The 14,238-nt window shown below is 49.9% G+C and overlaps 1 pseudogene; it reads right to left on the bottom strand.

The window, feature by feature from the left end:
• Positions 1 to 1,125: 1,125 nt before the first annotated feature.
• Positions 1,126 to 10,538, bottom strand: LOC141167619 (olfactory receptor 5J3-like; annotated as a pseudogene).
• Between the last annotated feature and the right edge of the window lie 3,700 nt (positions 10,539 to 14,238).

Below are 14,238 nucleotides of genomic sequence, written 5' to 3'. Positions count from 1 at the left end.
AAAGCAAGTTTTTGGCTGCAGAAAAAAATGCAGCAAAAATGCAACGTGTGAACATAACCTTATAGGGAGAAGTAACAAGGGCCTTTTTGCTCTCCTCACTTGTCTTTGTTAGGGAATAATTGTATTCCCTATAAAACAATTATGGAGCATTTATATTTGCATTGAGGTATTCCAGGAATAACAACAGAAGAACTGCAGAACGAGTGGTCCGAGGAAAAAAAAATTGCAGCATGTCCGAGTTGCCTCCTATAGCCAGAAGGCCATTCAAGTCTATGGGTCCATAGAAAAATTTGAATCTGATTTTCACGAACTGATAAAATGGAGAAGATGGAGAAACCTTTTTTTTTATTCTCCACCCCCAAGAAAAACAGATCCCACCTTGATCAGAATCTGATCAACATAATTGGCCTGATTTTTTCAGATGGAGAACATTTGGTGGTGACCCGAGCCCACAATAAATATGTGACTGCAGAGCTGTGGAATCAAGATGATGATCACATTATATTTTGATGCCTTCATTTGAATGGGTAAAAAAAACGCAGCAAAAAAGCTGAAAGAGTTGACACGCTGAAGTTTTAAAAACTCCGCACATTAGCTAAAAAAAAACGCATGGGGAAAAAAACGCACTGTTCAAATGAGATCTTAGAAATCACTTTTATTTTGCCATTACTGTAATATGCTGCATTTTTTTCCCCACACAAAGAACTCAGAAAAGAATGCAGTAAAAATGCTACGTGCGAACAAACTCTTATTGGGGTTCTTTCGGACAGTGCTTTTCAAAAACACTTTGAAGACTGTGCATATAATTGTGATGCAACTGAAAGTACCTGGGATCTGTCCATTCACAATGACAATGGACAAGATAAAGATTCCAAGCTCACATCAGGACCTCAAGATTCCAGGTACTTTCAGCTGCACCACAACTAGTGGGGTGTACTTAATTATATGCACCAAATGTCCAACTGGGGAACTCTATGTGGGGAGACAGGACAAAAATGTAGAACAAGGATGAATTCTCATCGCCACACAATAAAAGAAAACAGAATAGCTCTACCTGTGGCCGAGCATTGTAGTAGCCCTGATCACAGCATCACGGACATGAAATTGATGGTATTGAAAGGTAACTCAGAGTTTGATCAGAGTGTCATTCGAATAATTGACCCGACTTTCTGGAATGAGAGAAAATACGTCCTCATGTACCTACCCTAAGAGATATAAATAAAAGAAAAGGCAGTAGTGCCGCTACTGGGGGAAACAGAGGAGTTGGCCAATCTGGACCAACTCACACAATGGGCCCAACCCTAACCCTTTTCTTAGAAAGAGAAGCATCCAAGTCTGGCTATGTTTTACTAAAACTTACATCAAGTCTGCCAGAAGCATGTGGGGAACATGTTATATTTGATGAGAACAAGGTGGATTTTTTTGACCCAGTTCTGAAAAGGCGCACTGTCAGAAGATCACCATACCCACTGTGAGGCACGGTGGAGGCAGCATTGTGCTTTGGGGCTGTTTTTCTGAAGCTGTAACTGGAGCTTTAGTCAAGGAGGAGGGAATTTGTTACGGATCCGGGTGGTGGAACCTCTGTGCTGCGGTGCAAGGAGGGACGAGAGGGGCGTAACTAGGTATCAACTCAGACCGACCAAGGTCGTACGGCGGCTCAATCGACTCCGTGACCAGGGAAGGACCGAGCAGAGGGACCAGGTGCTACTCTGGGACCGACCTTGTATGAGAGCAGGTGACTCCCACGGGTCAGAAGGCAGGGACTGACCGGTACAGCAGATGAGCACGGCAGGCAGGCTGACAGGTGATCTGGGCAGACAGACTGGCAGACACAGCAGGTAACAAGCAGGAGCCTCCAGGTAGGCTGGCTGGTAGGCACGGCAGGTAACAGGCAGGTGCTTCTAGGTAAGCAGGCTGGCAGGCACGGCCGGTAACAGGCAGGTGCTTCCAGGTAGGTGGGCTGGCAGGCACGGCAGGTAACAGGCAGGTGCTTCCAGGTAAGCGGGCTGGCAGGCACGGCAGGTAACGGGCAGGTGCTTCCAGGTAAGCAGGCGGGCAGGGCCCATAGACAGCCTGGCGGATTGGACTGTAGACAGACTGTCGGGATAGAGAGTAGACAAGCTGGCGGACTGGACTTGTAATCAGGCTGGCGGACTGGACTTGTAGTCAGGCTGGCGGACTGGACTTGTAGTCAGGCCGGCGGGCTGGACTTGTAGTCAGGCTGGTGGGCTGGACTTGTAGTCAGGCTGGCGGACTGGACTTGTAGTCTGGCTGGTGGACTGGACTTGTAGTCAGGCTGGCGGGCTGGACTGGTAGTCAGGCTAGCAGCGGGACCTGAGGGCTGAAGCAGAGTATAACACACAAAGCTACAACCTTGCACGGGCACCTCCATTTTGGAGGAGGTGCCTCTTATATGAGAGGTCCTCCGGCCATTGGCCGGGGACTCCTTAGGATGGCGTGCGTGGCCTTTAAGAGGGAGGGAGCACGCGCACTAAGCACAATGCCCGGGAAGCTGCGCTCGCCGGCAGCAGCAGAAGCAGAAGCGCCGGAGGACGCTGGGCGGGGAGCGCGGCGGTAAGAGTGAAGGTGTCTCTGCCTGTTAGGGGGCAGAGACGCCGATGCTAGAGAATTATTGAACACTGAGATGTCCCCGCAATCTGACAGATGTGGAGCTGGCAAAGATCGCCAAGTCTAGATGTGCTGTTAACTCGCCCCCTGGGCCGTGGGGCACCCAGAACCGGGCTTCTGTGTGATGCTGGGGGTAGTAGTGGCAACCCGATCCTGTGGCTCAGGGTGGTCAGACCAGATGCTGTGGCAGTCTATTTATCAATGTTTTGGAATGTCCGACTACGCCACCCGTGGATTGCGGTCACGGATCACCGCCGCTGCAAGGCTGACTGCTGAGGCTGATGTTGGTGTGCAGCACAGGGATAGGATAACTCCCCACGGGAAGAGTGTAGCCTCAGGGCAATGTAGGAGGATTCTGGGGGTGATGGTGCAGGCGCAGCACAAATCACACAGAGTCTAATGGTGCAGTTCAGGCCTTTTACTCACGGTTGATATCCAAGTCACTTCAGTCAGCAATGACTGCCCAAGCCGTGCTGCGTCCACCAGGTGAGGGGCTCGGTCAACCCCCAGGCAGTTCAGGAGTATGGCCCAGGACCCCCTTCTATCCTTTCTCTGGCCTCTCGTGCTCCACCAGTGACCACGCTTCTGTCCGGCTATCTCGGGCCTTCTCTGGTAAAACTTGGCGCCAGTTTCCCTGACCCTATGTGGTGCCTTCCTAGCGGGTGTAGCAAGGGGTCGCACCAATAAATGATCACGACCTCCGGTTTTTGGCTGAGGGATGATTTGCCTCCACCAACTTGGGAATCCGGTACCCTTCCACGGCCTGACTCTTCACCCGATATAATGCGGGTTTGCAATGGTTACTGTCCGTTCTGCTCTCTCTTAGGGTCGCTTCTGCCTTCTTGTTTCTGGAGCCTTTCTACTCCTCTGTCTCTTCTCCTTTCCTTCCTTCTCCTTCTCCTCTTCTCTCTGGCCCCGGCCTTTTCTCTGGGCCTGCCTCGTGGAGCTGAGCTCGGGCCGAGTCGCAGCTCCCTGTCAGCTCTCACTGACTGTATTCTCTCCCAACTAACCACTGATCTAAGATGGTGCCCACCTTTTATCTGCTTCTCTGTGTCTGAGCTCAGGTGACCTGCACCCAATGAGCTCCTTCCTATGCTCCAGAAACCGTCCTCTACTGCTCCTACATCACTGGGTTCTCTCCCCCCTCCCCACTCCAACCAGGGACATGGTCAGTTGTACCTGCATAAATGGGAGCACCGTCGAGCTGTCCCCCGGAAATGGGGTGAGTGTGTGTATGTGTATGTGCAGCTAACTGAGCCCTGGTCCACACTCCATCCTTACCTGGGAGTGGAATATCACACCTCTGGTTGAGGTGCAATACCCCTGTGGCAACCGAACCCTCGGGGCGCCACATTCCCCCCTGGTAAACCACAACACTTCCTCGGGCTGGAACAGAGCAAAAGACAATTCAAAAACATGCAAGTTTTTAGAATGCATTCACATATAAGATTATAAACCATTATAACTCATCCCTTTATGGGAGGCAATTCTTCTCTTCTAACGTTACTAGCACATTTTCTTTTTCAGCAGTTACTTTAAGACTTTCTTCACATATATAAAACAGTATAAAACTCTTTTCAATTTTATAATCACATTTATCACATATAAAACATTTTCTTGTAAACATTTTTCATGTAAAACTTTTGTTAACTGGTCACAGTGCGCTCTGCAACCAGGTGTCCATCTCTCTACAAAATGCAAACTTATAAACACAAACATGAGGGACCCGTTCGTAAACCCTCAATGTAGGCCCTGGGGTGGCTGCAGGGCGTAGCTGATCTAGCTGCTGGACCTCGTCTTCAGCCACCTCTAACGGGTTTTTGTTCTGAGGTCAGTTGTTGTTGTGGTTCCTTATAAAACCAGTAGGGGGCACTTTAAGAAGTGCAGTTATGTACAAGATTGACCGCTCCCAGTCCTCGGCCGGATAGTTCATAAAGTTGGCTGCTCCCAGTCTTCAGCCGGTTTTTCAATTAACATACAGGTCAACAGTCCCTTCACCCTAACGGGTAACTATGTACATTGGTACGCTGCCGCTCCTTAGTAGCGGTGTCCTCCTGACGCACCTTCCTCCTCCTCATCATACTCTCCAGACCTGTCCGGGTCCTCTGAATAACCGGGTTTGGCGAGCTGGCTGTACAGGTCAGTCCCAAGGGGTGGTGGTTTCGGGACCGGGGGCGCACACGGTTGGGAGGCGCCTGGGGTGGTCAGGCCTTGCGACCGGGCCTGGAGCGGGCCACTTCCTACCGCATCCGGGGTCAGGGGGCATGACAGGGGGCGTGGTTCAGCGGCGGTGCTCGCGGCTTGAGGCCCAGGTGTACGTGGCGGGAGCGTGGAAGCTGCAGAGGCTCTCGGGACTTCTGGCTCCGCGGCGGGATCCAGGGGTAAGGCTACGGCGTCAGGACCCGGGGCAGGGGTGTCCGCCTTACCTGCCTCCACGGCAGCGCTGCTCTCGGCCTCTGGTCTCCTCCCTCTGTCTTCGGGGGCAGGCGCACTGCCGGGTGCTGGCAGCGTCTCTTGCTGCCGGGTTGCGACCCGCCGGGCCATCTCCTCCCTCCATCCGGCGATGACCTCTCTCTGCGCCCGGACCATCCTCCGGTCCAGCTCCTCCAGCGCCGTCCGCAGGAATTCAGGGTCTTCTGCGGGGAGCTGAGCCATCAGCTCCGTGAGGCTGTACGGGGACGCCTCGGCCTGCAGCAGGCCGCTTGCCAGGGTGCTGGAGTTGACGCTCCTCTCCATCTCCGGGTGTGATGTGGCGAGACTGATCCAAACCACACCCTGCCCCGCGGTTTTCTTCTCTTTCCACCCCTGTTGGGGGTGGTCCCGGGGCAACCTGCTGACAATCACTCTCAGGGGCAGCCCCCCCACATTGATGGACATCTCTACAGCCGCACTCATGGCTGTTGGGGGTGGGCTCCTTCTTTGGCGCCATTCTGGGACCTGGCCCACGATGGGAGGTGGCTTCCTGTGGTCTTTTGGCGCGCACATTATGGCGTCTGTTCTTCTGGGGCAGGCGCCATTTTCAATACAGTGAAACAGTCTCTTTTCAGGCACGCAATACCCGTTTGTGGCGGGTTGGTCACAATCCTGCCGACTACACCAAAGCTAACTCGCCCCCTGGTCCGTGGGGCACCCGGAACCGGGCTTCTGTGCGATGCTGGGGGTAGTAGTGGCAACCCGATCGTCTAGTTGAGGTGCAATACCCCTGTGGCAACCGAACCCTTGGGGCGCCACACTGTTATAACCCATGACTTGGGAACCATAGAGTATCTTATTCTATTGTCATTGTACTGTTGCTGTTTCACTGCTATGCAATTAGATTTATCTCCCTTCTTCCTTCTTCCCCAGTCAGTGTTTGTCATCCATCTTGCTAGCATCGCCTCTGTATATCTCTGGTTCAGAATCGTCTTTTTATCTACCGCAATTGTGTGCATAATTACAAGAATTTAGCTTGAAAATAAACCTTCTTCTGGAATCTTCATACTTGTCTCCTGTAGCCGAGTTAAGTTATCTGATGAAATCACTTTGTGTGAATACTGGTTAATAAGGACATCCATAGAAATGGAGTCTCAGGAGCAGCCTAGTTATGGAGTCAGAATATCTGCCATGTGATAGACTCTGACCCCAAAAAAGACTGAATGCTGCCAGAAATTCACACAGGACTTCAACAAAGTGTTAGTGTAAGGGTGTGAAGATTTATACAACCACATTATTTTAGTTCTTTATTTTTCTTTTTCCATTTGAAAAGATTTCAGTTTATTTCTCAATGGATTTGTGCAGATTATGGGCGACAATAAAGGCAGAAAAAGTTATAAAATGATTCTTCTTGGTCAGATTTTTTCTTATGGTATTTTATCAGGGGTGCATAGACATTTTCTCTCCACTGTATAAGTGTACTGTAATCCAGCTTGCGGCATGGCAAGCTGGATGGCATCTTTCTGCTGCGATCCAGCCTGTCATGTCAATGTAGCAGAGCTGAAGCTGTCGTGGGAACCATGGAAAGGTAAGGATGAGGTTGCTTTATTATTTTATTTTTATTACAGGAGATCGTTGGCTTCAGCTGGAATGGGCGTGATGGTAAGTATGGTTTAATTTAGAACAATAAAGGATTGTGTCTTTATTTCAATTAAAGGACTTTATTCTGGGTGTTTGTGTTTTTTTTAACTTTGACTATGGGGTTAGTAATGGGGGTGTCGTATAGACGCCTCTCCATTACTAACCTTGGCTTGATGTCAGCTGGCATTATAAGCTGACATCAACCCCAGCCCTATTACCCCACTGCCACCGCACCAGGGCAGTGGAAGAGCGAGGCTAAGTGCCAGAATTGGCGCATCCTATGGATGCGCCATTTCTGGGGCAGCTGATGGCTGGTGTTTCTAGCCTGGGAGGGGGCCAATATTCATGGCACCCTTCCTGGGCTATTAATATCAGCCCCCAGCTGTCTTCTTGGCCTTTGCTAGCTATTAAAATAGGGTGGACCTCACGTCATTTTTTTTTGGGGGTCCCCCATTTTAATAATTAGTAAAGGCTAGGTATTCAGCTGGGGGCTGATATTAGTAGCCTGGGAAGCTCCGTGGGTATTACCCCCTTCCCAGGCTTCAAACATCTGCCCCAGCCGTCTGCTTAACCTCCGCTAGAGACTAAAATTACGGGGAACCCCACGCCAATTTTTTTTTAAATAAATCCTTTATTTTAACACTAAATGACAAGTACAGTAAGCAACACTATCACTGTACTTCTTATATATGTGACTGACATGTTTCTACCTATCTAATCTATGTGTGATGCTCTATTCTTTCTGTTCTAAATTGTCTGGTACCGGTGTATGCCGCTGATGAATTGCCGGCCGGCTTTTTTAAAGAGATGGGTGTGTGAAAATCAGAGGGCACTAGTGTGTTCCAAGTGCCCTGCTATGTTTTTCATGCACCCTCCTATATACCCTGCCTGCCTGTCTGCCTGTCTGCCTATATATTCTGCCTGCCTGACGTTTAATTGAGCACTGTTTCCATCGATTTGGGCAATTTTTGACCTTCTGTAGACCGCCGGGGGTACCGCCAGAAAAATGCTCGAGTTTCCCATAGACTTACATTGGGCTCATTGCTCGGGTCGAGCACCCGAGTACTCCAATGTGCTCGACCCAAGCTTCGAGCACCCAAGCATTTTAGTGCTCGCTCTTCACTATTAGAGAATATGCCGCCTACTTCTGAAACAAGAAACGGAAGATAGGTGCAGAGTGAAATGCATAAACAGCAGAGAGATAAACCCTAGCTGGTCTTTCACTGACTGGCATAAACAACGACAGTATGGCTGGACATTCAAATAAGAATATCACCAGCAGCAAACACCCGCAGGGGGAAATTATATATAGCCGCACCCGACAGGTGATTGGGCAGACAAATTAATTAATGAAAACACCTGTTACCCTAAAAATACTAATGCAAGGATAATAGACAATAAACACCTAGAAAAAAGGTGTACAATAACTGCTGTGGCTCAGTGGATAGAGAAGCCAACCACAAAGTAGAGGCTCAAGGGTTCGAACACAGACGCATGAGAAGGTAAAAAACACAGTCTAGACCTGGAGAACATATATCTAGCACGACCAAGAACTGGCAAGATGGCAATGTAGAGGTCAGATGGGCAATGTTTCTGCTCTTGACTCCTTAAATAAGCTTTGAAAGTTACTTTCTGATGCTAGCCCAGAGTTGAAACCTGGAAAACATGTGAACTGATTGTGACGCGCCCCCTGGGCCGTGGGGTACTTGGTAGCCGGGCCGGTCGATGCTGGGGGATGTCACAGTGGCAGTGACCCGGTCCGTGACCCAGGGCGGTCAATAAAAAGGGGACTGAAGAAAGGGGAATAAAGTTTTTTATATATATATATAATATTCGTGATGCCATCTGTGGTATGCGGCTATAGGGGGCCGCCGCTGCGGAGAAGGTCCTCTGGAGCTGATGGTGACACAGCAGAGTTGGTTCAGCTCTCCACAGGCAGAGCTTAGCTCCAGGGCAGGAAGTAGTGATGATATGCGGTAGGTGTTGTTGGTGCTGTGTAGTGCAGGGCTGGTGATGGCGCAGCAATAATTCTAGGACACAGTGGGGGCAGTCTTCAAGATTTACTCACAGTTGTCAGACTCCAGGTTACCAGCGCCAGTGTAACCTCTCACGTCATCCTGCGTTCACTTAGGAAGGGGTTCAGCAATCCCTCAGGTATTTCAGGAGTACTTAATGGGACCCGGTTCAATGTGCCTTTCTCGGTCATCTTCCTTGCGCTGGCTCTCACCCTCCTGCCCTGCGCCTCACACCCAGTGTCCCAAGCCAGTGACCTCGGATCTTGTAGAGCGACCTGCAGTCCCCTGGACCCTATGCTGCCACCTTTTCGGCGATGTAGGTGAGGCTTTGGGCTGCAGCACCATGAAAGTACTGCAACCTCCGGTTTTATAGCTGAGCCTGGTTGTTCTCCACTAGTTTAGCGGCCTGATCCCTCCACGTCCATGTAGATTCGGGTGCACGGGTGCCTTTCTGCACTCACCGTGCCCCTGGGATCCCCTCTGTCTCTCTGGAGCCTTCCCTCTGCTCCCGTCCTCTCTCAGTCTGTCCTGGGCCTCTCAGTCTAGGCCTGCTCCTTCCTCCTCTCCTCCTGAGCAGAGCTCCTGCAGAGCTCCTGCTCCCAACACTTTCTCTCCTCTTACTGAACTGACTGAACTCCCTCCTACAAGATGGTTCAATTCTTATACTCCTACTTGAAGTGCTCCCCTGATCTACTTACTCCATCCACACCCACTACATGGTTCCCCCTCTCTTGGTTCCCCCCATTCTAGCCAGGAACAGGGCTCAGCAGTGGATAAATGCATCTTGCCCCTGCCTGCTGGCCTGGAATAGTGTAGTGTTGGATGCGAGTGAATGGGTCCCAGGTGGTACTCCCTCCTTACCTGAGAGTGGGGTACCACACCTCTGGATGAGATGCAGTACCTCTGTGGCGACTGAACCCGCAGGGGAGCCACAATTGTATTATGATTCCTCTCACACGTTGGTTCCTCAGACTATAAATCAGGGGGTTCAGCATTGGTGTAACAGCTGTATAGAAGATAGAAGCCACCTTGTCTCGCACTGTAAAGATGCTGGAGGGAGGACGCATGTATGTGAACAGAACAGTACCATAGAAGATGCAGACACACATGAGGTGTGAAGAGCAGGTGCTGAAGGCTTTCCTCCTTCCTTCAGTAGATCTTATATTTATAACTGAAAATATAATTAGGGTGTATGAAATAAGGATCGTAATCAAAGAGCCTATGGCCAAACCACCTACAATGTAGACAGTGACCAAGTCACAGGTAGAAGTGTCCGAGCAGGAGAGTCTTAGGACCAGAGGAGCATCACAGTAGAAGTGGTCGATGAGGTTGGGCCCACAGAATCGATGTATAAGAGCAGCCGGTCTGTACTGATGATTGTAAGAAGCCAATGGAGAAGGTAAGAAGAACAAGGCTTAGACATTTCTTCTAAGTCATTATGGAGACATAATAGAGAGGATGGCAGATGGCAACATAGCGGTCATAGGACATGGTGGAGAGAAGAAGAGTCTCAATAGATCCCAGAGCAGCATAGAAGAAGAACTGGAGAGCACAACCTTCAAAAGATATGGTCTTCTCCAAACACTTAAGGTCCACCAGCATCTTAGGGGTTATGGTAGAGGAATAGAAGACATCCACCAGAGAGAGGTAACTCAGGAAGTAATACATCGGGTTCTGGAGGTTTGATGTGTTACTGACAATAGCCACCAGGCCAACATTGGCCACTATGGTCACAATGTAGACGTGCAGGATGAGTATGAAGAGGAAGGATTTCAGGTTCTCGGTATCAGTCAGTCCAGAAAACATAAACTCTTTGACTTTTGTTTGGTTTGTGACGCCCATGGCATTAATCTTTACTGGCGAATGAAAAGATAGAAATTATATAGATCAAAAAGATTCTGATTCTAGAGGGAGACAAGAAAAATACAAAGCTTGGAAGATAAAGACATAGATGCATAATTCTAACAATATCAGACAATCCGGTCACAGATTTTATACCAGGGTTACTGTTGGATACGTCATCACTACCATACTTTTTATATAGTACATTTAAAGAAAATGTCCAGTCAAAAGAAGTGGAGGAAGGAGAAATGCTAGGTCACATTTGTTAATCCAGAAGAAAGTAAAAACCTCTCTCGAATTATGGACAAAAAATCTTTAGATTCCTATTTTTCAGTCTACATACAGTCGTGACCAAAAGTTTTCAGATTGACTCACATTTTGGCTTTCATATTTTCGATCTTTTAGTTGGACGTTTGTATGGTTTCTGGATGCAATTATAAACATTTCATAAGTTTTTACACTTTTATTGACAAATCCATGATGTTTCTGTGAGGCCTCAATATTCCCAGCAGTGCCCCTTATTTCTCCAGGCTTCTGCCCTTCACCCCAGCAACTGGAGCTCGGCTTCTGGGCAGATCCTGACTGATGGCCGCCCGTTCTTGTCTCGTCAGGGCTCGGAGATATCACAATTTCAGGGTTTTTGTTGTTTATTATTGAGGATTGATCACAGGTTCTCAATGGGACTGAGAACTGGGGAGTTTACTGCCATGGACCCAACATGTCAATGTTTTGCTCCCTGTGCCACTTAGTTCTCACTTTTGCCTTGTGGCATGGTCTCCATCATCGGGAAAAATCATCATCCTCACATTAACCCTGGATAGTTGAGAGAAGTTGTTGTTGGAGGAGGTTTAGATCTCGTTCTTTATTCATGGCAGTATACAGGATATAGCAAAATAGGGAGTGAGCCCACTCCATGCATGAAAAGCCACCACACATGAATGGTCTCAGCCAGGAGGGTTTACACAGGCAGATACAGGACTCATGGCAGCGTCAACTTTTCTTCTCCAGACAATTTAAAAACATTGAAGCAGCAAACTTTGTAAAAAACAAAATTTGTGTATGTCTCAAAACTTTTGGTCACGACTGTAATGTCCTTCCTTTAAAGCAGCAGATTGGCATTGAGCTCTTTATCTTATGATGTTCTTCACTAGTGGCTTCATAGCTCTGCGATAAGGTGTGTATAATGTGTTCTATATCTAGATATGTCTCTTACCTGATATATTATGAGATCTCCGGAACATGTGACACATGTCATGACTTTGATATAACAGGATCCGCATGAAGTTTGTCATCTGGAAATCTTGATCTTTTAATAAGAAACCGTGAATACCTCTGAGAAGGTCTCTCTCCCTTATCACACAGGTTACTCACTGGGGAATGAGACTCAGGGAATAATTTCTTTCTTTTTTTTTTTTAATTTCTATAACAAGTTATTTATTTATTCATTGCTTAATGTTGCTTCACAAAAGATGAAAGTGACGGAACTATAAAGAAAAAAGAAAAACAACCAAAATCAAAATAAAAGGAGAGTGACCAGGAGAACAATTGCTTCTGTTTTCCAAAGCAAATGGACGAACAAGCCAATGCCTAATGCTTCACACAAGTCATACACTGGAACTAGTAGCGCCTCACCTCGCTCCAGGCCGCGCACCTCACCCCGCTCCGAGCCACGCACCTCACCCTGCTCCAGGCTATGCACCTCACCCCGCTCCAGGCCATGCACCTTACCCCGCTCCAGGCCACGCACCTCACCCCGCTCCAGGCCACGCACCTCACCCCGCTCCAGGCCATGCACCTCACCCCGCTCCAGGCCATGCACCTCACCCCGCTCCAGGCCATGCACCTCACCCCGCTCCAGGCCGCACACCTCACCCCGCTCCAGGCCATGCACCTCACCCCGCCCCAGGCGAGGCACCTCACCCCGCTCCAGGCCACGCACCTCACCCCGCTCCAGGCCATGCACCTCACTCCGCTTCAGGCCACGCACTTCACCCCGCTCCAGGCCATGCACCTCACCTCACTCCAGGCCATGCACCTCACCCCGCTCCAGGCCATGCACCTCACCCCGCTCCAGGCCATGCACCTCACCCCGCTCCGGGCCACGCACCTCACTCCGCTATGGGCCATGCACCTCACCCCGCTCCAGGCCACACACTTCACCCCGCTCCAGGCCGCGCACCTCACCTTGCTCCAGGCTACGCTCCTCACCCCGCTCCAGGTCACGCACCTCACTCCGCTCCAGGCTGCGCACCTCAACCTGCTTCATGCTGCTCACCTCACCCTGCTCCAGGCCGCACACCTCACCCCGCTCCAGGCCACGCACCTCACCCTGCTCCAGGCTACACACCTCACCCCGCTCCGGGCCACGCACCTCACTCCGCTACGGGCCATGCACCTCACCCCGCTTCAGGCCACGCACTTCACCCCGCTCCAGGCCATGCACCTTACCTCACTCCAGGCCCTACACCTCACCCCGCTCCAGGCCATGCACCTCACCCCGCTCCAGGCCATGCACCTCACGCCGCTCCGGGCCACGCATCTCACTCCGCTACGGGCCATGCACCTCACCCCGCTCCAGGCCACGCACTTCACCCCACTCCAGGCCACGCACCTCACCTCGCTCCAGGCCACGCACCTCACCCCGTTCCAGGTCACGCACCTCATTCCGCTCCAGGCTGCGCACCTCACCCCGCTTCATGCTGCTCACCTCACCCTGCTCCAGGCCGCACACCTCACCCCGCTCCAGGCCACGCACCTCACCCTGCTCCAGGCTACACACCTCACCCCGCTCCGGGCCACGCACCTCACTCCGCTATGGGCCATGCACCTCACCCCGCTTCAGGCCATGCATCTCATTCCGTTCAGGCCGTGCACCTCTAGTATTGACTTCTTGGCCTCTTGTATTGACTTCTGATTTGTCTTGTGACTACAGTCCTGTCTTGTTCTCTAGCTTGCTGCATCACAAGTGTTATTATATGCTAGACCACTGATTGGCTGCAGATCTCACATGACACAGAGCCAACATTGCTGGAACGGCGTTGATCTGACAGATGACTATATGAATTCTTTTATAGTTTACATAAGATGCTTTAGGATTTAAGAAGGCTTTGTCCAGTTGTGAAATATCCCTTTAAGATGTCTCTTTTTGCTTTCTCACTTTCAATACCCAGGATAAGTATTATGAATTATCGGTGATACCATGTGATGCCCCTGGTGTGCCCCAACAGTTCACCGAAGACCGATGACTACTTAGCCCAGCAAGAGGTATGACGCTGTCTCCAAATTGCTAAAGTAGACAAATCCCCAAGTCCAGATGACATACACCCCGAGAACTGCAGGAATTAAGTAAGACAGACCATTATTTCTAATATTTATGGATTCCATAATAACAGGGTCTGCACCACAGGACTGGCGCATAGCAAATGTGGTGCCAATGTTCAAAAAGGGGCAAAATCTGAGCCTGGAAATTATAGGCTGGTAAGTGTAACCTCTATTATGGGTAACATCCGTGAGGGTTTTCTAAGAGATGCTATCCTGGAGTATTTTAACAAGAATAACCTCATGACTCAGCATCAACATGGCTTTATGAGGGATCAGTCCTGTCAGACTAATCTGATCAGCTTCTATGAAGAGGTTAGTTCCAGACTAGACTAGGGAAACACTGTGGATGTTGTCGATATGGACTTTTCAAAGGCGTTTT

The sequence above is a fragment of the Phyllobates terribilis genome, unplaced genomic scaffold (genome assembly GCF_046119375.1).
Source record: "Phyllobates terribilis strain yellow unplaced genomic scaffold, ASM4611937v1 Scaffold_11__3_contigs__length_659146591, whole genome shotgun sequence".
Lineage (NCBI taxonomy): Eukaryota > Metazoa > Chordata > Amphibia > Anura > Dendrobatidae > Phyllobates > Phyllobates terribilis.
Note: the sequence above shows the minus strand (reverse complement) of the source record. Positions and strands in the feature narration are given on the sequence as shown.